The sequence below is a fragment of the Crotalus tigris genome, unplaced genomic scaffold (assembly GCF_016545835.1).
Source record: "Crotalus tigris isolate CLP2741 ecotype Arizona unplaced genomic scaffold, ASM1654583v1 scf7180000017753.6788120, whole genome shotgun sequence".
Taxonomy (NCBI): Eukaryota; Metazoa; Chordata; class Lepidosauria; order Squamata; family Viperidae; genus Crotalus; species Crotalus tigris.
Window position 1 is genome coordinate 3,618,662 of NW_024096615.1, and position 22,854 is coordinate 3,641,515.

Consider the following 22,854-nt stretch of genomic DNA (forward strand, 5'->3'; position numbering starts at 1 on the left):
AAAGGCTAGAACAAGCAAATCAAAGTTTAGAAGGAGCGGTTGCAGCCTTGGAAATGGAGAAAGCTGTATACTATCTAAGATTTCAGAATATACCTGAAGATAAGAAGGAAGACATAGCGGAGACCCTAAAAACAGACAAAGTTGAAATACAACTGGAGATTGATGAAATATTTAGAATGAATTCAAGTTATGCAAGGAAACACAAATTGCCTAGAGAAGTCCATGTAAGATTTGTAAAGAAAACAACAAGGGATGAGATACTGAGAAGAGTTAGAAATGACCCATTACAATATCATTTGGACTCAGTTTGGAAGGCAGAAAACTTTGATGAAAGAAATAGAGCATTCTTGGGAGAAAGAACACAATACCAACAAGAGGATAGAAAAGCCCAGAAACAGACAGAACAGTTTTTTGTTTTGTTTTGTTTTTTAATTTTTATTTTTCCTTTTTCTCTTTACAAACAAACAAAATACACAGTACATTTTTTCTTTTTTCTTAACAATACTATGTCCTGTATTTCTTACATTTATTTACATTTATTTACATTACTTCTCATACTTTTTTATTCCTCAATTCTAACCAGTTATAGTACATGTCCCATATCTCGTAGAATTCTGTAGCTTCTTTGTCTTTTAGTTCTAAGGTAAGTTTGTTCATCTCAGCACAATCTAATATCTTACATATAATCATCGCATTTGGTATATTCTCCCTTTTCCAATATTGTGCATATGCAATGCCTGCTGCAGTTATAATATGTATAATGATGTATTGGAGTCGTTTCTCAATTTTTGGGTTAATTATGCCTAATAAAAATATTTCGGGTTTGAGTTCAATTTGTTGTTTTGTTATTTCCTGTAACCATCTCCTAATCTGCTCCCAATAGGTCTTTGCTTTGGGGCATTGCCACCACATATGATAAAATGTTCCTTCTTTGTTTTTACATTTCCAACATTCCGGATTCATATTTTTGTATATTTTAGCCAATCTCGCCGATGCTAAATGCCATCTGTAGAACATTTTATATGATTTACAACTTGTTTGGCATTTTTTCTTATGGTGTGGGAAAAATAAAATTCATAAATATTTTCAAAACCACTACATTAGAAATGCATTATTATTAACATGGGAAAAAATAAAATGTAAAATATATTTGAAAATTGCAAGATGGCTTTCAATAATGGAAGCATTTGTATATCCAAATTTAGTCAGTCTTGAAAAAATATAGACATATAAAGATATTCTGAATTCTGAAGGGAACTTAAAATCTTTGACAAGAGATGGAAAATCAGAGTATTGATCTATCATGGTGGACACATTTACAAATGCAAGTGAGATATGATAAAGATGTTAAACTGTATGGATTTTATAAAGAGCAGATTTTGTTTGATAAGATATTATTAACTTCTGATGAGAAATTAATTAAGAAAATGTATAACTTCTTATTACATTTGAAAATGGAAGATGAACAAGTAAAAGAAACAATAATATGGGCAAAGAACTTTGGATACAATATAGCTGTGGTGGCGAATCTATGGCACGCATGCCAGAGGCGGCACTCAGAGCCCTCTCTGTGGGCACGCGCGCCATGTCCCGGAGATGGCAACCATCCCTCTTCAACCAGCTGCCCACTAACTCACCGAGGTCCCACATGACTGGATGCATCCCAGCACCCATGCGCTCACTGGCGTCTGTGTGCAGGGGCCGATGGTGTCAGGCAGCAGCCGCCCCGGCCCCTGCCTCACCTTTCCCTGTGACAATGGCACCCCTGTCCTGCCTTGCCTTGCCTTGGCTCACCCCGCAGGACAAGCCTCCTGCCCATCGCCCCACCTGCCAGAGACCCCCTGGATCTCCCCCAACCCTGCTCGGCACCCACAGACGTCCCTCCCCACGAACAACATCAAGGTGATCATGCCCACCTTGGCCACTCCCACCCAATCTGCCATGACCACTGCAGCCATGCCCACCCAGTGGGCCATGTCCACTTGGCACCTGGCAATAAATAAGTGGGTTTTAGGTTGCAGTTTGGGCACTCAGACTCTAAAAGTTTCGCCATTACTGCAATATAGGCTTAGAAAAATGGCAATGCCTGTGGGAAACTGACAATGTTAACCTCTTATAAAGAAAACCTATATAAAATGTTTTATAGATGGCATCTGCCACCAGCAAGATTAGCAAAAATGTTTAAAAATATGTCAAATAAATGTTGGAAATATAATCATAAGCCAGGTACTTTTTATCATATGTGGTGGACATGTGTTAAAGCAAAGGGATATTGGACAAAAATACATACTTGGCTAGAAAAGATGTTGGGGAAACATATAGATTTTATTAGGCATAATGCCAGAAAAACGTGATAAACAAAGTGTATATTTGCTTTTGCACATGATAACAGCGGCAAGAATTACATTCGCATAATACTGGAAAAATGAAGAAATACCACCAGAGGAAGAAATAATTAAAAAAATACTAGACTGTGCGGAAATGGACAGACTTACTTTGAGGTTTGAAAGAAAAAGAAGAAACAATATTTTCAAACTTGGGACCTATTTTATCAATGGTTGGAGAAACAAATTAGGGATTAGAATTTAATTTATATTAGTGAATGATAAACTCAGACATGTTTGTTGAATAAGCACTTTTGAATTGTATTAAAAAATCAATAAAAACTAATAAAAAAAAACAGACCCAGGAAACTACAGACCAATCAGCCTAATATCAATACCTGGGAAGATACTGGAAAAAATAACCAAAAAACAGATTTGAGAACATCTACAAACAAATAATGTTATAACTAAAAGCCAGGATGGGTTTGTTAAAAATAAATCATATATTTAAACTTCAGCAAGACATTTGACAAATTAGACTACAACCTACTTCGTGGTAAGCTAGAAAAATGTGGGTTCGATAACATCATCACCCAATGGGTGATGTATGATTTGTCAGCCAATGGGAGTTGAAGTCCACGAGTCATAAAAGAGCTAAGATTGCGTACCCCTGCCCTAGTCCTTTTCTCTAGACTAGCCAAACCCAAATCCTGTAATTGGCTGACAAATCATACTCAACGAGTAGTCCTTAATGTTACTATATCTACGTGGAGTTGAAGTCCACGAGTCATAAAAGAGCTAAGATTGCGTACCCCTGCCCTAGTCCTTTTCTCTAGACTAGCCAAACCCAAATCCTGTAATTGGCTGACAAATCATACTCAACGAGTAGTCCTTAATGTTACTATATCTACGTGGAGGGAAGTAAGCAGTAGGGTACCACTAAAGTGGGAAGCTGGAAAAATACTGATTGTCTAACAAAGATTGTGGGTGAAAGGGAGGTTTTCCTGCCTACCAGACAACACTTAAAATTAGAATTGCCAGATATCCTGTTCTCGGCTCTGCACATGATACAATGCAAACTGTCTATCACATGATATATTGAAAACTGCTTAACACTTGAAATATTGCTAACTGCTAAAAGCATTCCTATGTTTAAAAGAAGAACTATAGATTATAACCATGTCTAGTAACTTTCCTATGTTAGAATAAGGAACTATAGAATGTAACCATGTATGGAATATGTCTTAATCAGGAATACCTACGTATTGGGGGTTATAAATATGATCATCTAAGCCCCAGTCTGACGTTCAGACTCTTTAAGCTGTGAATAGATCTCTGAACCTGTGCAATAAACTTCCCTTTCCTCAAAAGAGCTGACTCAAGTCTCTCATTTCTACAACACCATAAGGTTCTGTTTTAGGCCCAGTACTTTTCAATATCTTCATAAATGACTTAGCTGAGGGAATAGAAGGGGAACTCATCAAATTTGCAGATGACACTAAGCTGGCAGGAATAGCCAACATCCCTGAAGACAAGCCCATGATCCAAAAAGATCTTGACAGATTTCAACAAAATGATATCCAACAAAATATTTTTGGATGTGGAGAAAAGCAAGGTTTTATATCTGGGCTGGAAAAATCAAAGGTACAAGTATAGATTAGGTGAAACCTGGCTCAAAAACAGTAACTGTGAGAGGGACCTTGGAGTCCTAGTGGACAATTAAACATGAGCCAGCAGTGTGTAGCAGCAGCCAAAAAAAGCTAATACAATCCTTGGTTATATAAACAAAAGGCACTGAATCAGTATCACATGAAGTATTAGTACTGCTTTATAAAGCCTTAGTAAGGCCACACCTGGAATACTGCATTCAGTTTTGGTCACATTACAAAAATATGTTGAGATTTTGGAAAAAGTATAAAGAAGAGCAAATAAGATGATTAAAGGTCTGGAGACTAAAATATATGAAGATTGGTTACAGGATTCGGGTTTGGCTAGTCTAGAGCAGTGGTTCGGGACCCCATTTGAGGTCGAACGACCATTTCACGGGGGTCACCAAACAAGGCTGTCCGCCATTCTCCCCCTCTTTTCTTTGGCCACACCCCTGGCACCTGGTGATGTATAAGTGGTTGGGGGTCACCACAACATGGGGAACTGTATTATGGGGTCGCGGCATTAGAAAGGTTGAGAACCACTGGTCTAGAGAAAAGGAACATGACAGCAGTATTTGAGAGGTTGCCAAAAAGAGAAGGGGATCAACTTATTTTCCAAAGCACCAGAGGGCACTTTAATCTACAAGAGAGTAAACCAGCATACAATGTGGAATACACATCGAAAGATACGGTATGCACTAGCGCCTGCAGCTGCACTCAGCGAACAATCGGGCGTATTTCCCCACTGTGTGCCTTTGTAACCCCTTCCTTTACAATTTCGCCGCTCTGCGAGGGGGAAAAAGAAAAATATATTAATGACTCCGCTATGCAATCTTTCCTGTGCTGATATGCTCCACACAGGGTTAACTTGAAAAATCAACCATCTGTTACATTAATCTGTGCTCTCCTTCTCTCCCACTTTTGGGAAAGTGCCCTTAAGATAGAAATCCCTTATCTATTTCTATTTATTTGCAGAATCGCGCACCAAGCGCTTATTAAAGCAAGCAAGTCATCAGCCTATCCTTGTGGAGACTATCTCTAATCTTAGCGCGTGAACTGAGACGACAGCGACTGGCATCAAAGGAAGGTTTCCTATAACTCTCAAGACCGATCCGTGCAGCTGCCAGCTTCTTACCCGAATTGGACTCCGTACTCGGGAACTCAATCCCGCGGCCTCTGTTGCTGCATCACGTAAATACACGGCAATGACGCTTCTTCGCGTGTGAGCTAGCCAGCCACCGAACTGAGAATAAGAAGGTGGAGTCAGGCAGAAAGGACCCTACCACAATCAAATAACAGGATGATAGCACTAGCAAACTAGACTATTAGAGCAGAGCGGCCGATTAAATTGCAGGACACAGAAAACTCGTTGCAGGATCACTGTGGCCAATAACCGGGGTAGAAAAAGAGAAGAGTGAAGTGTCTTTCCTTAGCGTTTCAGTTAATGGTACCAAGCAATTACGTCCCCGACATCCCTTCCAATCGGCCGAGCCTGCTGGGAAAAAGCGTGAAGGCATGCGCAGACTCTTGTTTCGAGAGAGAGTGCACGAAATCCGGATTAAGGGGAAGCGACAGCAAGGAAGTTCCCATCTTGGGCAATCGGATGATGAAGCTGGGAGGCGGGGCTGCTTTTTTTCCTGCTTCGGTGAATCCGAGCGCAAAATACGTAAAGTGAGACCTGCAGCGCTTCCTTATCGGCGAGTATATGTTATAAATAGTAAGTATTTATTTACTAGATTTCGATTCTACCTTTTTATCCTGAGTTGAAGGCGTCGGGCTTAGGAGTCCTCTTATTTTTCTTTACAACAACCATCCTGTTAGGTAAACTTGGCTCAGAGAGAGTCCCGGTGTACAGCGTCGCCTCCCAGAGTAAAGCCTTCCGTTCTCCGATAAAAGAACAGAGGAAGAGTGGAAACAGACTTTGGACAGCAATTCTGTGATTGGACGGGCAGCCAGCTACATAAGTCTTGCATTTGAATTGCTAGTGGGTGACAGTTTAATTGAACATACTGAGATGTTTATAAAATGAGAGGAGACGCGTGATGAGTGTGTGTAAAGAAGAGAGTGAGGAGCGAAAAAGGGAGAGAAGCAACGTGAGAGGAGCGGAGACGGGGGGGAGGGGAAACAAACGGAGGAGAAGAAGATAAGGAAGAAAGGGGGGGGGTAATCGTTTATCAACTTACCCTGTCACTACACCGCCACCTAGTCCCTGCTTAGCGGGGCTGCAAGGGAGGCAGTAGGGACCAGGCAGAGAATGTGCTATTGAAGCAGCAGGCATGCAGAAGCAGGGCTCTCCTGAATAATCTATTTAAAAGCTTAAAAAAAAAAAAAACCCTAAGCATTCACAGAATTGCACCCACAGAAAGAAAAGACGACTTGGAGAGAAGAAGAAGACTTGGAATGAAAACATTTATTTGGATGCAAAGCTTATTCTGCTGAGTTCTGTCTACAGCTTCCTTTGTTTTTGCTGAATGTTCAGCACAACATCTTAGCATGGAGATTGTTTTCTCTATATAAACTACTGTTTTTCTTACTTACTACTTACACAGACATAATTAAAAAATGAATTAGAAACAGATTTATTTGCACAAGTGGTCTTCCGCCCTCTAATGAATTAGATGCAGATCTGTTTTTTCTTTCTTTTTTCCCTGATTTATAATAACTAAATCATTAATGAATATAAAGTTTTGTATATATTGAATGTTCGTGAGAAAACTGAGCAATCAATTAAATAGTTGTTACAACTATCACTAGAAGATTTTAAACCTTTTCTGCCTAGACTGTAAACTTTATTGCCCTGATAATAAATTTTATTGCCCTGGGCTGCAATTATCACTCTACCCTCTTTTGTGGATTACAAATGATCAGAGACTGCAGTATTTTCACAATATTTTTAAAGGTTTTAAATATCTTTATGGATTTTTGTGGTTTATCTTTATATAATCCTTACAATATATGTATATATATAAACAGATCATGCCAAACCAATCTCATATTATTCTTTGATAAAGTGACTAAACTAGTAGACCAGCGAAATGCAGTGGACATAGTATACTTAGATTTCAGTAAGGCATTTGACAAGGTAGACCACAACCTACTCCTTAGTAAGCTAGGAAAAGGTGGAATAAACAACATCACCACCAGATAGATCTGTAGCTGGCTAACAAACTATACTCAACGAGTAGTCCTCAATGGCACTACATCCACATGGAAAGAAGTAAGCAGTGGGATACCACACAGTTCCGTTTTAGGCCCAGTACTCTTCAATATCTTCGTAAATGACTTAGATGAGGGAATTGAAGGGGAACTCATCAAATTTGCAGATGACACCAAACTGCTAAGAGTAGCCAACACCCAAGAAGTCAAACTCAGGATCCAAAAAGATCTTGATAAACTTGAACAATGGGTCCTGTCCAATAAAATGAGTTTCAATATGGAGAAAAGCAAAGTCTTACATTTAGGCAGGAAAAACCAAAGATACAAATACAGATTGGGCGAGACCTGGCTTAAAAATAGTAACTGTGAGAGGGACCTTGGAGTCCTAATGGACGATCACTTGACTATGAGCCAGCAGTGTGCAGCAGCAACCAAAAAAGCTAATACAATCCTGGGTTGCATAAACAGAGGCATAGAATTAAGATCACACAAAGTATTACCGCTTTATAAAACCCTAGTAAGACCACACCTGGAATACTGCAGCCAGTTTTGGTCACCTTATCACAAAAAAGATATTGAGAGTTTGGAAAAAATTCAGAGAACCGCAACTGAGATGATTAAAGGCCTGGAGACTAAAACATATGAAGAACGGGCTACGGGACTTAAGTTTGGCTAGTCTAAAGAAAAATAGGGGAGACATGATAGTAGTGTTCCAGTATTTGAGGGGCTGCCACAAGGCAGAGGGGGCCAAGTTCACCAAAGCACCAGAGGGAAGGACGAGAAACTGATCAAAGAGAGAAGCAACCTGGAACTAAGAAGAAATTTCCTGACAGTGAGGACAATCAACCAGTGGAACAGCTTACCCCCAGAAATTGTGGGCACTTCATCACTGGATAGTTTTAAGAAGAGAATTGACATTCACCTGTCTGAGATGATATAGGTTCTCCTGCTTGAGCAGTGGGCTGGACTAGAAGACCTCCAAGGTTCTGTTCTGTTCTATTCTATTCTATTCTATTCTATTCTATTCTATTCTATTCTATTCTATTCCATTCCATTCCATTCCATTCCATTCCATTCCATTCCATTCCATTCCGTATAGAAAGAGATAGATAGAGATAGAGATATAAAGGCATATAGGTATATATAGATACATAGATATAGATTAGATAAGATATCCTTTTATACACTAACAATAAGCTGACATTTCATTTTTTATTCTCAGCTGAGATACTATTCCTTTTTTATTTCAGTTGGGATTTTGTTTTCCTTTTCAAATTTTATTCATCTGTCATTTTTTAAAATACATCTGTGGATTATAAACTATATTAAGAGGGCAACATCAATATTAGCCCCAAAAGGGACCGAAAGGAGAACTCAGAACTCCCAGAACTCCTGACAATGTAAACAATTAACCAGTGGAACGGCATGGATTCCCTACCACTGGAGGTTTTTGAGAGGAGATTGGACAACTATTTCTCTAAAACAGTATAATTCTGTTACTGTCCCTTCAATTCTGTTACTCATTATTCTAGAAGACGAACATCTAGGAATAGAAATTTCAGTTTAAATTTTCTTTTTTAAAAAAATAATTTTTGGGAATTATGAAAATAAACTTCTAGAATTTTTAAAATGTTGGAAAAAAAGCTTTAACGAGGTGGCCTGGTGCTTTAACTGAGAGACAGCACAGCTGAGCAGAGCTAAATGGCAGAGAAGTGGAGTGCCCAGAGCAACAACTGAGAGCAGTGCAACAGATCAGCAGTGGCTAAGACCAGCATGGCAGACCAAATGAACATTGGTGGTGCAGAGCTAAGTATGACAGCAGGCTGGAATGCCAGCAGCAGTGGCTGAGAGCAGCATGGCAAACCAGCAGCAGCTAAGGGCAGCGCAGCAAAGCAGCTGAGTAGCGGCTAAGCACCCAGATCAGCACATCGTACCTGAAAACCCCACCAGTGGCCAAGCAACTGAAGGGCAAGAAGGCAGGGAGGAAAAGGATAAATACATAACACTTGTGGACAGAGAGGAAAGAGGGTGTAGAGGGTTAAAAACAAAGCATCTCTTAGAAAAAAGCCTGAGATTTCCAATATAAAGAAGTACATAACACTTCATAAAGGGCCAACTTTTGTAAATTCTTAAATTTTAAAAATTTCTGAAGTTTTTTTTTAAATTTAACTTTTAAATTTCTTTTCAATTTTAAATCACATTTTCAATTTTTAAAATATTTTTCAATTTTAAAATTCTTTTCATTTTTTTTATAAAATTCTCTTAAATTTTTTTCAGTTTTTCAATTTCTTTTTTCAACTAAACATTTGAAAAACAGTTTACTTATTTTAATTCTTTAGAAATTTTAAAATTCTTAATGATCTAAGACAGGCATGTCAAACTGCCGGCCCACGGGCAGGATGCGTCACACCAAAACCGCACCCACCTCACTGTCGGCAATGGGCAAAAAGTCCCAATACGTCGTGCGACGTCACGTGACATCGTGAGTTTGACATGCCTGATCTAAGAGGAAAAAAATAAAAAATCACGGAAAAAGAGACACTTAGAATAGGGAAGGTAGTGATGAATTTTTGAAGACAGAGAACAAAGGGTCAAGAGCTTTTGTAAACTATTATAAACTGACACTTCACTATAGGGAAAATACATTTTTTAGAAATTTTTAATAAAAAATCATGGACATAGAGACTAACATTATAGAGACTTGCAAAATAGATCATATGTTTGAGATTATGCCCACAGAAGACAAAAACTATATATGTATAAAATGTAAATTATATGAATCACTAGAAGAAAAAGTAAAGGATCTAGAAGCAACTCTAGCCATTCTGAAACTCAAAGTGAGAACCTAAACAAAAAGATTACACCAAAATTAAACATAATAAGGGAGCACATAGCTTCTAAAAATGACCATATATATCAGGGGTGTCAAAATCGCAATGTCATATGACGTGTCGCGACATGTTGCAACATTTTTTGCCATTGCCAGCAATTGGGTGGGTGCGGTTTCGACATCCGGCCTGCAGGCCGGCAGTTTGACACCCCTGCCATATACGAACAAAAAGAAGAAAACCAATATATCGAAATTGAACACAATAAGGAGCAAATAACTTTGAAAAAAATGACCCTCTATATGAAGCTAAAGAGGAAGACTGATGGAAACATGTCACTTTTAGATGTAACTAAGAACCTTACTAAAATAATCAACCCCATAGATTACTACCTCTTTCTTCTACATGTGGAGGCCAATAACACAACAATGAATCTAAAAACAACGAGATTACGAACAGCTAAGGAAGAAAGTTAAAGAATTAGAGCAGAAGTAGTATTTTCATCTATACTTCCAACAAAAGGCCAACATCCAATGAGGGAGCAAAAGATTTTAGAAACAAACCACTGGCTTAAGAACTGGTGTTATCAGGAGAACTTTGGTTTCCTAGACTATGGTCTGCATTACCTAGACGAAAGGCTACTGGCAAGGGATGGAGTGAAGCTCACGAGAACTGGAAAGATATTTGGAAAATGACTGGCTCATCTTATCATGGCTTTAAACTATAATTGACTGGGGGGCAATGTTCAAGACCTTTAGAACCTAATTCCAAGCAAAAAACGCTATTTAACCAATCTTATAAGGAGGTAGGGAGTAAAGAAAAAGAAGAAGAAAAGGAAAAATATAATGAAGTAGAGAATGACAGAAAGGATGGAAAACCCAGATACAAAGTAGAAGATATACAAAACATACTCAAGACCCATAAAGGACTCAAATGCCTATATACAAATGCTCAGAGTTTAAGGAACAAACAGGGTGAACTTGAAGCACTAGTACATCAAGATAAATATGATATAGTTGCCATTACTAAAATGTGATGGGATGAAACTCATGACTGGAATGTAGTGATGAAAGGATACAAATTATTTAAAAGAAACAGACCTAACAAAAGAGGAAGCAGAGTTGTATCATATATAAAAGATCATTACATCTCTACAGAAATGCACAAAACCAAGGATAAAAACCTAGAATCCATTGGGGTCAATATAAAAGGGGAAAAAATAACATTGCTATAAGCATATACTACAGACCACCCAACCAAGCTGAAGAAATAGATGAAATTTTTGTTAAACAATTCACAAATGTATGTAGGAAATATACCACAGTACTAATGAGGGACTTTAATTACCCAGATATCAACTGATAGACAAACTCTGTAGCAAGTGGGAGATCAAAGAGAATCTTAACCAACTTATCTGACAACTTTATCATCCAAAAGGTAGAGGAGGGAACTAGAGGAAAAGCTATACTCAACCTAATTCTTACTAATAGAGAAGAAGTGATAAAGGGAGTTGAAATTGCTGGAACCTTGGTCAGGAGTGCCCACGTCATATTGGAATTCAATATAATGCAAACACAAGCAATAGAACATAACCCAGCCAGTGTCTTACACTTTAAAAGAGCTGATATGAGCAAACTCAGAGAGAACCTAAGAAAAATTCCATGGATGGAAATACTAAAGGGGAAAAGAACGCAAGAAGCATGGGAAACGCTGAAAAATATGATCATAAAAGCCCGGTCCAGCCCAGCACAATACCACTGAAAAAGAAAACAAATCCAAGAAGAAACCAGCATGGTTGCACAAAGATCTCTGATAAACTGAAAGACAAAAAGGATAAGTACAAAAAATGGAAAGAGGGGGACTTCCGGTTTTGCACAGTAGTGACCAGTTGCCAGCTTGCGGTTTCTCTGCACCCCCATGGCTAATTTCACCCTGCCAGGGAACCCTAAATGGGTCTAAGCTGCCCCGGAGAGGCGGTGAGGAAAGAAGGGTGCCCCAGCGATTCTGGAATGATGGCGGTCATTCCATTCGACTTGGGGAAAGCCTTCTAACCTAATAGGAGGAAGGCTGGCCGTATTTCATCGACCAGCCCAAGCTACTTGCAACTAAAGTCCAGAAGTACTAAAACCAGCACAACTGTGAACAGTGTGCTTGAAACTGGGTGAGGAATTTGATCTTCTCTTTTCTATTCTATATTTAATTTCCTGGAAAAGATCCCCAAGAAGCAAAATACCCCCGAAAGGGAATTTTCAGGGGAAAAAAAAAACTTTTTTCAACTATTTGGATTACAAATAGGACTCTAAAGCTATTTGCAGAGAAAAGAAAAGAAGAGAAAAACTCAAATTCTTGGCCATCATGGATCAGAGACATATAGAAAGAACATATCAAGAAAACATAGATACTCCACAGGAGGAGATATATAGTATACTGCAACGAATTCAAACAATGATTTTAAACCATAAAGAAATCCAAAATAACTTTGAAAATATAAACCAATCTATTTCCAAGTTAACTCTACAATAAAACAATTCCCAGAAAACAACAACAGAGAAGGAGCAGATAAAACAGAGAAATGGATACAAGATTGAGAATAGAGACTTAAAGATGGAAGTTAACAAAACAAGGAAACATGACTTAAATCTCATGGAAAAAAATTCAGAGAATTAGAACAAACAACTTATCTCTTAAGACTACAAAATAAATCTGAGGACAAGAAAACAGATTGGATAAAATGGACTATAGAGATGTCAGGAACATCAGAGAGAAAGGAAATGATAAGGGAAGCAGAGAGAAAGAAAAAGATTTTCAACAAACATGGAAAGGCAGAGGCCCCATACAAAGACACTTCATCAGATTTACTTGTTATATCTATAGCAACATTTACAAATATATGGAAAAACCTTTCAACTCAGCAAAATAATTAATTTAGAAAGATACTGGGCAAAGGAAAAAGACTAAAGTGGAAATCAAGAAAATAAATGATGGGACTTACCAGAGAGAATACTTAAAAAAGAAACATTTATTTGAATATGGTTAAAGAAATAGAAAAGTTTTGGAATATATACATGTCATTTTAAGAGGGATGAATCCCCTAAATAATATAGTATGCTTTTCCCCCTTTTTTATTCTATTTCTTGATATGAATAAATGTGATTGAATTTAAGAAAATTATAATGGATAAAAATGTTTTGAATATGAGTTAAAGGACTAGATCAGGGCTTTTCAACCTTTTCACCCATTGTATCACTTTTAGGATATGGCAATATCCGAGTACCACCAGTCGCCTAGCAAGGTGTCAAAAATTTAATGACCCCCCCCCAAAAAAGGAAAAAAGTGATAAAGTACAGGTAGTCCTCGACTTATAACAGTTCGCTTAGTGACTGTTTGAAGTTACAATGGCACTGAAAAAAGTGCCCCCCAAGCCACAACCGAGTAAGACACCTGCCTGCCTGCCTGCCCAGTGGCACTCTTCTTCCTGTCCGAGGTTTTCATTGTTGTAAGCATTTTTGTTGAGGATTGGCAGTGGGGGTGGGGTGGGGGGGTGTTTGGTTTTTATTCCCCCTGTCTGCTGGGTGGTTGCAGCAGGTTTTGGTCACTTCACATGACCCTGGGACACTATGACCATCATAAATATGAGTCAATTGCCAAGCTTCTGAATGTAAATCACAAGACCCTGGAGATGCTGCAACATTCCAGCTGATTGGTGCTTCTTCTGGGCTCAGCAGAAGTGCCAGGATCAGTGCTGCTTTCCAGCTGATTGGTGCTTCTTCAGGGCTCAGCAGAAGCACCAGGATCAGTGCCGAGCTCCAGCTGGAGCCTGGTATTGATCCTGATGCTTCCACTGAGCCCTGACAGCCCCAAAGAAGCGCCGATCAGCTGGAAAACAGCACTGATCCTGGTGCTTCCGCTGAGCCCTGACAGCCCTGCAGGTCCAGCCATCTCTTGCTCAGGCTTGTGCGGTGCTGCCACCGGTTCAGCTCATTCCCCTCCCCTGCTACCACTTTTCTAAGATGGTTGCATATCACCTGCCAGGTGCCAATGTACCACAGGTGGTACCCATACCCTGGACTAGATGACTAGAGGTATTAAATGGAATATTTAAAGATCAAATATAATTTTAATTATGGTTAAAAAGAATAAGAAATCTCGGAAACAAATATATAGTAGCTTAGGAGGGATATATATTTTAAGTAGTATGTTATTTTTTATGTTTCTTTACTCTTGCTCTCCTTTCTTTTTCTTTACCTTTTTTATCTATTTATTAAGAAATGTAAAAGTATTGGGCTTCCGGTGGATCTGCGCGCGTGATGGCGGCTACTTTGTAGCCGTCCTCCTGGGTAAGTGAATCGCTATGAACAGCGGCCATCAGCTGTTCAGCGGTTCAAAATCCCCCTCCCGGGCAAAGGGGGGGGAAGAGGTTGTCTGAATAGTGGTAGAGCCACTCTCATGCACCCCCAAGGCTTTTTTTGGGGGGGTGAGAGGAGTGCTCCCACGGAGTTCAGACTGTCTCCGCTTCCCAGCTGCTTTTGTCCCTAGGGACAAAACAAGCCGCTGCAACCACCTCCACGATTAAAGTGATGTGGTGAGTTTTTTTTAGAGGCGGACAGAGCTGAGTAGAGGATTTAGCTTTTGCTTTCTTTGATTTTATTTGGATTTTAAGTTTAAAGATTTACTTTTACTTTTATATTCCCTCTTTTTATTTTTTTCCTTTTGTTGAAAGGGAAAGTAAAATGGCGATCGGCAAGCCTTTCGGTTTTTTTTTTTTCCTTTGGGAAGGTAGAATGGCGATCGGCAGGCTTTCTGGTGTTTTTTTTATCCTTTTCCTTTTTTTTTAATGATTGGAACGGAATGTGGATTTGATTTTGATGTTGGGTTTGGATTTTAGAAGCATTATTATTTTTGTTTAACTTCTTTGTTTTGCTTTTTGTACTTTTAAAAAAATGGAATGGATTTTTTCTATTTAATTATTTTTTTCTTCTTCCCTTTTCTTTTTTTAACTCCTTTCTTTTTATTATAATGATCTCCTTTTGAAGGATTTTTTGATTTTTTGGAGTTAATCTCTCTTTTTCTTTTGTTTAATTTTTGTAACTTTTAAGAAGGAGTAAAGATTTTTCTAAGATGGCTCCAAAGCGTTCAGTATCTTTTTGTTATAATGATCTCCTTTTGAAGGATTTTTTGAATTTTTTTGGACTTAATCTCTCTTTTTCTTTTGCTTAATTTTTGTAATTTTTAAGAAGGAGTAAAGATTTTTTTTAAGATGGCTCCAAAGCATCCAGTAATTCCTACAGCTCCTAAGGTGGTTTCTTCTTCGGTGTTATCATCAGTGCAACAACCTAAATCAATAGCTTCACCCTCTTCCTTGGTACAGCCAATAATTGTGAAGGATTTGCAAGATATGATGGGAAATGTTATATTTCAAATTAGGGCAGAAATGAAAGAGATTTTAGAGGAAAATAATAAGATTTTGAGGCAAGAGATAGTTTTGGCTCTAAAAGGAGTTGCCTCTGTTCTTGAAAAGCTGAACTCTCGTGTAGAAGAGGTAGAAGAAAAAAGTGGAATTGATGGAGGGAAAATTTGAAAGCATGGAAAAAGAAATGGAAAATGAGATTCTTATGCTTCAATATAGACAAATGGAATATGCCTTAAGAATCAGAGGTTTGGGAGAGTCTGTGCAAGGAGATCTGAGAGAGATGGTTGCAAAGGACTTTGCTGTGATTTTGAATAAAGAAAAAGAGGAAATACTTAGTGAAATTGAAAAATTATTTAGAGTTAACTCTGTGGTGGCAGTGCAAAAGAATTTGCCAAGAGATGTGGTAATTTACTTTGGGAAAAGATCCCTGCGCAACGAAATTATACAAGCTTTTTATAAGAAGAGATTTCAAATTGCTTCACAAGATGTTATAATTCTAAAGGAGATCCCATCTAAAATTTTAAGAAGAAGAAAGGAGTTTGCTTTTTTAGCAGATGAACTTAAAAAGAGACGAATCTTGTTCAGATGGGATGTTCCGATTGGAATGGTGGTGAATTACCTGGGGATATGTTATAGACTTAATACTGTTTCTCAAGCAAAAGACTTTTATACTTCGGTCCTGGGGGTATGTTCATCGCCATCTATTAAGTTTAAAGCTTTGGAAGAAAAAAAAGGTAGAATTGCAGTCTGAAGAGCCTATACTTATGAAAATTGGGAAACCTCAGTTTGAGGGGCCTCAACAAGTTGAGATGGAGGAGCAGAGGATAACCTGTGCAACATATAATTATAAAGAAAAGGAGCAACAGAAGAAGGTTAAGGAAGCCTCACAACTATTGGTTTCTGAATCTGCGGGAGAAGTAGGATTTATAAATTTTTTGGAGCAACCTTTAAGGGTAGAATTGCAGTCTGAAGAGCCTATATTAATGAAAAATGGGAAATCTCAGTTTGAGGGGCCTCAACAAGTCGAGATGAAGGAGCAGAGGACAACTCATGCAACATATAATCGTAAAGAAAAAGAGCAACAGAAGAAGGAGTTTAAGGAAGCCTCACAAGTATTGGCTCCTGAGTCTGCGGGAGAAGCAGGATTTATAAACTTTTTGGAGCTACCTTTAAGGGCAGATTTCAAAGCACTTCTTTCGAGATTTATGGATAAGAGAGACTGACAAGGATGGAGATCAAATGAAAATTCTAGATAAGAAGTTTAAGTTTAAGTACTTAGTTTAAGTATTCAAAAGAGTACTGAGTCTGTGGGAGAAGCAAGATTTACAAACTTTTTGGAGTTAGCTTTAAGGGCAGTTTTCAAAGCACTTCTTTTGAGGTTTATGGACAAGAGAGACTGATAAGGAATGTGTTTATTGTGGATGGAATTTGTTATTGGTAAAGATTTAAATGTGTATAAGGGAATTTTAATGGTTTATGGACAAGAGAGACTGATAAGGAATGTGTTTATTGTGGATGGAATTTGTTATTGGTAAAGATTTAAATGTGTATAAGGGAATTCTAATGTTTTAAGTAATGTTCAAATTTGTGTTTTGGAGGGAGTTTATAAAGAATGATGGATAATAACATAAGTATGATATGAAAAGGTTCAGAGTATATTATAATGTGTTTAATGATTGGTTTTTTATTATTATTATTATTATTTTTAAGAGAAGATAACTTGTTTAATTAAATGTACCTAGATTTGTTTAGGATTTATATGTCTTTTAAGTTTTTTTTTTGATAGGAGAGAAGATTATGGAGATTGAATGAAAATCTTAGATAAGAAGTTTAAGTTTAAGTATTTAGTTTAAGTATTCAAAGAGTATTTAGTTTTAATGGTATAATGAAGGTTTATATGTTTATTTTTGTGTTCTAGGATAAAGAAAGAGGGAGAGATTAGATTTTATATTGTAGGTATAGATATTCAAAGAAAGTAATGTTTAAATTTGTGTTTTGGAGGGAGTTTATACAGAATGATGGATAATAATATAAGTATGATACTAGAAAATGTTTAGAGTATATTATAATGTGTTTAATGATTGCAATTATTATTTTTTAGAGAAGATAACCTATTTAATTTAATGTATTTAGATTTGTTTAGGATTTATATGTGTTTTAAGTTTTTCTTTTCTTTTTCTGAAAAATTTTAATTAAGCCTGTACTCAGCTCTGGGAAGGTTGGGGGAGGGTTTGGGAGGTTTGGGGAGGTGGAGGAGGGTATGGGAGGGTGGGGGGTGGGTTTGGGGAGGGGATTTGTTTTGTAAAATTTAAAAAACTTTTAATAAAAAAAAAGAAATGTAAAAATGTTGAGATGGTTCATATGTAAAAAATAGACTTAAATTTTTAAATGTAATTATTTTTTGAGAAAATCTTAACCAGTAAGAATACTTAGAATTTGATGGGAGAAACAGATTTAAATAAGGACTGTAACAGGATCTATGATAAGACAACCAGAATGATTGGATAAAAAAGAAATATTATATTGATGTGATTATTATTTTTAGGAATATTGGGAAAATACATATTTAATTGTTATCTATCAAAACAATGAATTGTATTAACTCAATGTTTGCAAAAGAGGATATTTTGGGAAAAAGAGGAAATCAACTAAAACCATTATGTGGATTATGGATTATAGAAATCAATTGTTAGTGATTGTTTTATAAATGTAAACCCAGACAACACACTGTTCACTAATTATTAAGTGATTTATGTTTTAAAAAATCAATAAAATATATTACAAAAAAAGTGGAAAGAGGGACACATAACTAAGGCAGAAAGCAGCAGATAGCCCGAATCTGCAAAGATGAAGTCAGGAAAGCAAAGTCTCAGAATGAACAAAGACTTGCAACAAAAGTCAAAGGTAATAAAAAAAGTTTCTTTCAACATATACCGTAAATGCCGGCGTATAAGATGACTTCCGCGAGCGCTGAAATCGGCGCCAAAGACGGGGGTCGTCTTATACGCCGAGTCGTCTTATACGCTGGAAATACTGGTAGTTTCCAGCGTATAAGACGATGTTCTAGGAATGCAGTCCGGCTATAAAGACGGGGGTCGTCTTATATGCCGGGTCGCCTAATACGGCGGCATATACGGTAAATAACAAGAAAAAAGTCAAGGAAACAGTAGGTCCACTTAAGAGAGAAGACGGCAAGGAAGTAACAGGCAGCAGAGAGAAAGTAGAACTGCTTAACTCATTCTTTGCATCAGTCTTCACCTAAAAAGAAACTGTAGCCCAACCTACCAAAAACCTAACTGTAAAATACAGACTAGAAATAAAAATTAAAATAAACAAGAAAATGGTTAGAGAACACCTATTTGATCTCGATGAATATAAATCACTGGGATGGTTTACATCCCAGAGTTCTGAAGGAGCTGGCAGATGTTATCTCAGAATCATTGTACAATATCTTTAAAAAATCCTGAAATGCCGGGGAATTATCTGAGAATTGGAAAAGAGCTGGTGTGGTTCCCATCTTCAAAAAAGGGGGAAAAACAGACCCAGGAAACTACAGACCAATCAGCCTAACATAGATACCTGGGAAAATACTGTCAAGACTGATTTGCACTTTCAACTGTATTCCCCTTTACTCGCAACTTGACAAAAGGGAGGAGGTGGGATGGAATGTAAGGATGGGAACAATTGCATCGGAGCATTATCTGTTCCCTTGAGAGAGTGCTCCAACCGAAGGACACATCAGGCAGATGAACTACAGTGGCCTACCAGTTCCCATAACAAAATGAACAGAAGTGATTGGTGAACGTAATGGATTATGGGTGGCCCATAGGGAAAGGGGGATTAACAATGCTAGCTTTTGTGCAGAAACCCAGAGCTGGTTTTGCTTCGTCTATGCCAATATGGTTTATTCAATAAAGTTTATACTGTTGGTAAAATAATGTCCCAGGAGTTTCTTTTTCTGGATCCGCTAACTGGACAGCTAACAGATATTGGAAAAGATAATCAAAAAACAGATCTGCGAACATCAAGAAACAAAGTTATAACTTTATAACTAGTAGCCAGCATGCTACAGATCATGCCAAACCAATCTTATTTCATTCTTTGACAAAGTGACTAAATTAGTAGACCAGCAAAATGCTGTGGACATAGCATACTTAGATTTCAGCAAGGCATTTGACAAAATAGACTACAACTGACTTATTGGTAAGCTAGAAAAATGTGGGATCGACAATATCATTACCAGATGGATTTGTAACTGGCTGACTACTCAACATGTAGTTCTTAATGGTACTACATCTACATGGAGGGAAATAAGCAGTAGGGTACCATGAGATTCTGTCTTATCCCAGTACTCTTCAATATATCAATGACTTAGCTGAGGGAATAGAAGGGGAACTCATCAAATTTGCAGATTAGACTAAACTGGCAAGAATAGCCAATACCCTAGAAGACAAGCTCATGATCCAAAAATACCTTGACAGATTTGAACTGTCCAACTATCCAACACCATGAAATTAAATGTGGAGAAAAGCAAGGTTTTAGGCAGGAAAAATCAAAGGTACAAATATAGATTAGGCGAAATCTGGATCAAAAATGGTAACTGTGAGAAGGACCTTGGAGTTCTAGTGGATGATCACTTAAACATGAACCAGCAGTGTGCGGTAGCAGCCAAAAAATACAATCCTTCGTTGTATAAATAGAGGCATAGAATCAAAATCACATGAAGTATTAGTATCGCTTTATAAAGCCTTAGTAAGGCAACACCTGGAATACTGTATCCAGTTTTGGTCACCACATTACAAAAAAGATGTTGAGACTTTGGAAAAAATACAAAGAAGAGCAGCTAAGATGATTAAAGGCCTGGAGACTAAAACATGAAGAATGGTTGCAAGATTTTGGCTAGTCTAGAGAAAAGGACTAGGGGAACATGATAGAAGTATTCCATTATTTGAAAGGTTGCCACAAAGAGGAAGGGGTCAACTTATTTTTGAAAGCACCAGAGGGCAAGACAAGAAATAATGAATGGAAACTAATCAAGGAGAGAAGCAACCTGGAGTTAACAAGAAACTTCCTAACAGTGAGGACAATTAACCAATGGAACTGTTTGCCTTCAGAAGTTGTAGTTGGTTCATCACTGGAAGTTTTTAAAAAGAGACTGGACAGTCACTTGTCTGAAATGGTATAGGATAGACATGTCAAACACAAGGACTGCAGGCCAGATATGGCCCACTACGTTGTTCCATTTGGCCTGGGGCCCTGCTCTGGAAACAGCAAAGGATTGGATCACGGCATTTCAGCCCAGCCCAGGCTGACCGGGCACTGACCTACAATCTGGTGCCAGCCATCAAAGCCAGAACATGCTCTGCCTTAGATTCACGGGGCAGCCCTGGAACTAGTGATAGGCGCCCTTGCCCTGCCCCTTGGGCGTATACTCAAGCGGCGCCGAGCAGGTGGAGTCCATCGTCCCTGCTGGCTGTCTTCCCTGCAGACTGACTTCACCCAGAATACTGGCACTGATCATCTCCTGTGCGCACATATGGGTGGGACAGACGCGGTGGGGCAGCTCTACGGTGGTTCCAGGGCTGCCCCACGATCTAAGGCTGAGTGCTTTCTGGCTTTGATGGATGCAACCAGGTTGTAGATCAGCGCCACCTGCCCTCCATGGCCTGCTCGCTGACCTAGCCTCGCAGCCACAAGGCTTCCCTTTCACAAGGACTGGCCCCGCCTGCCCACATGGGATAACGACGACTGGCAGTGCTGGCAATCTCTCCCCCTCCCATCATCCCTTCCTGAGCTCAGAGGAAGGAAAGAGATGAGAAGGAGAAGGAAGGGAGGGAGGAATGGAAGAAGGAAGAAGAAAGAAGGAAGGAAGGATGAAAGGGAACAAAGGGAGGGAGGAAGGAGAGGCAACTTGGCTGGAGATGCCCCAGGTCACACAGTTCTGCTTCAATTCTGGATCCATTGAGACTTGGGCTCAAAAGAGAAAGTGTCAGAATCCAATTATATTTCATCTTTAATCATCAAATATAGAAAACCCCAATTCTGCCTTCTCTGGATTCTGCCATAAGAGGGAGAGAAGGGGGAGAACAAAGGGGCTTTATGGCCCTCACTTCCTTCAGTATACTTCTAAGGAATTGAATGTGTTTATTGCAACCTCAAAGAGTTTGAATGTAAATAGCACCAAAGAACCTTACCATAACAAAGGGGGCTATTTACCTTTCATGTAGTTTATCTGAACTCTCCATCCAGACGGAAGAAAGGAACAAAGGGGTGGAATTGTGATGCCTGAAACTATCACTGGAAGGGGGGTGATTGGGTGGGACTTCTGGGGAACCCCTTAAAACCTTGAATGGGAGAGCTTGGACCCCAAGTCCTGTCTAGCACGCCTGCAACCACTTCTTCTTAATAAAGGATTCCTGTTGGAAGAATTATTCCAAGAGTTCTGTCTTCTTAAGATGCAAAGTGGGGTGGGTCCTTACAGAAAGCAATTTTGTGTTCTCTTTTGTCACAGTCAGGACTTTATTGGCAATCCAAATTAACATTGGTATTCTTGAGTTGTGAACTCTTATGAAATATCTCCTCTTGTGTGTTACAAATAGCCATTTCCAGTGGGGAAAACAGGACGAAGCAGAGTGGGAGAAAATATTTTCCTTTGCTATATTTCCAGTCTGAATCAGACCATGGTAGGGTCCCTACAGGAGAGCTCTTTTAAGGATTATGTATTAATAGAAAAACAACTAACTTACCTCTGTTCCTAAATGCTAAAGCTGTTGCACATAAAAACCAGAAGAGCTCTGATCAACTATCACAGCCACCATTTTTACAGTTTTGCTATACTGTTGTCTGTGGACACCCCCACTAAATGCGAGCAGGGGATAAACTGAGTCTGGTTTGTTCTCAGTCTTTTAAGTGGCCACAGGCTATTAGCAAAAGTGGCATTTGGTCACAAGGCAAGGAGGCATCGAGAAATGTTTCCCCTTTTGCATTTGAGTAAACACCATGAGTGGGCCTCCCTCTGATCCACACATTTTTCCCTCCTGCACCGTGAACAACTTGGCAAAGGAGAGCGAACCAATGAGCAGCAGCCTTGAGGAGATAAGTGCAGCCGAGTACTCCCGTGGAAAGGCTGGATTGGGTGCTTGCCCTCCACTGCCCAGAGCTCCAGGCAGCCTGCATCACTCAGGGTTCTATGCATGGCCTGAGAGGGACAGCAAGGCTCCTCTGGTGGACAAGGCTATAGTGCTTTCCCTCGTCTTGCCTTCCTCAGTTCGAGACAATGGATCCCCCCAGCCCTGCCATGGCCTCCACAGATGTTGAGCTGACTACGCCCACCCTCACTATGCCCACACTGGCCGTGCCCACGCCGCCCCCTCCCCAAAGTCAACCACAACCCTGTGGCCCTCAACGAAATCGAGTTTGACACCCCTGGTATAGGGTCTCCTGCTTGAGGTTGGACTGAAAGACCTTGTAGGTCTCTTCCAGTATAT

General features: G+C 38.9%; 2 protein-coding genes across 6 annotated transcripts in view; one reads left to right on the forward strand and one right to left on the reverse strand.

The window, feature by feature from the left end:
• The window catches only part of PUS7L (pseudouridine synthase 7 like), a 98,786-nt gene extending 92,689 nt beyond the window's left edge, over positions 1-6,097 (reverse strand). Inside the window, exon 1 of one of the 2 annotated variants that reach the window (XM_039340713.1) lies at positions 5,723-6,097. The gene's annotated coding sequence lies outside the window, so the exon portion shown is untranslated. Of the gene's footprint in view, positions 1-5,108; positions 5,353-5,722 lie in introns of those variants that run through there. The other variant, XM_039340715.1, reaches the window with a different exon arrangement.
• IRAK4 (interleukin 1 receptor associated kinase 4) overlaps positions 5,542-22,854 on the forward strand; it is a 99,353-nt gene continuing 82,040 nt past the window's right edge. For 2 of the 4 annotated variants that reach the window (XM_039340706.1, XM_039340707.1), the window contains exon 1: positions 5,542-5,690. The gene's annotated coding sequence lies outside the window, so the exon portion shown is untranslated. The remainder of the gene's footprint in view (positions 5,691-22,854) is intronic. The other 2 variants (XM_039340705.1, XM_039340704.1) reach the window with 1 other exon arrangement.